The following is a 987-nucleotide window of genomic DNA, read 5'->3' on the forward strand; positions in this document are numbered from 1 at the left end:
ACAGATTCACTCCCTCCGTGCCTGGGGTAGGCACCCAGCAGTGAGCAAGACGCCACTCTCTGCCCTCACAGCTCACTGTCCGGCAGACAGATGAACGGTGACAAGTGTTACAGAGTGACGGGAGGGCAACAACAGGACACGTACAGACAAGTGTGGCCACGTGGCAGCGGGGGCCTGGGGAGGCACCATGCCCTCTCCCCAGGCAGGTAGGAGATCCGGCCCCCGCTGGATTGGGGTCCAGGGCCCTCGCTCCTGGCAAATCCCTGTGCTTTAAAGGAGGACTTGATTTGGGCCAAAAAATATTAGTCAGGTTCAAGTTTAGCAAGTGAAGTGAAAAAAATCTGATGATTTGGGGGTGATGGCTAGTTAGGAACAAACCATGACGGCGTGAAGAAAATTCTTTTGGATGGAAGTATAAGCGGGTTTGGAGAGGATCCCCCCAATCCAACCTGTGGGCGAAACTAACCGATAAGCAGGGGCTAGTGAGGGACGTTCAAACGTCTACACCAGTGATCGGTTACTCCAACAACCAGCGACACTGTCAGCGCCTCAAAGGGCAGAGAGGGGAGGGATTCCTTCTTGACAAGAACAAGGCTGCGCAGTGAGACCAGGCTCCCAGCGCCCGTGCCGGCTGGGCTGGTCCCGAGGCCGCACTGACCCTCAGCAAAGCGAGACGCTAAGAAGCTCTGCAGACAAAAGGACTGTTCTTTAATCTGAGAATTCTGCTTCCGCGCCCCGACTTCTTTTCTGTAAAACACCCTTTCTTTTATGACAACGATGGAGATGGGAGACCTTTAACAAACCGGTCACCCTAAGGGGGTGGGGGGGACGTTGTTGATGAGCAAAGTCTTAACACCTTAGTAAAACGACTGTCACCATCCTTTTAAAAACTTTTCTAAAGATCTCTGATTTTAAGATGCGTTCATGGTCCCCAGACTAAGCAGTTCTCAACTGGAGCTGCACTGCCCCCCAGGAGACATCTGGGGA

At 53.2% G+C, this 987-nt stretch overlaps 1 protein-coding gene across 2 annotated transcripts in view; it reads right to left on the reverse strand.

The window, feature by feature from the left end:
- The window catches only part of RBM19 (RNA binding motif protein 19), a 106359-nt gene that overhangs the window by 78884 nt on the left and 26488 nt on the right, over positions 1-987 (reverse strand). The window lies entirely within an intron of this gene.

This window comes from Pteropus vampyrus, unplaced genomic scaffold (assembly GCF_000151845.1).
Source record: "Pteropus vampyrus isolate Shadow unplaced genomic scaffold, Pvam_2.0 Scaffold23, whole genome shotgun sequence".
In the NCBI taxonomy this organism is placed as follows: Eukaryota; Metazoa; Chordata; class Mammalia; order Chiroptera; family Pteropodidae; genus Pteropus; species Pteropus vampyrus.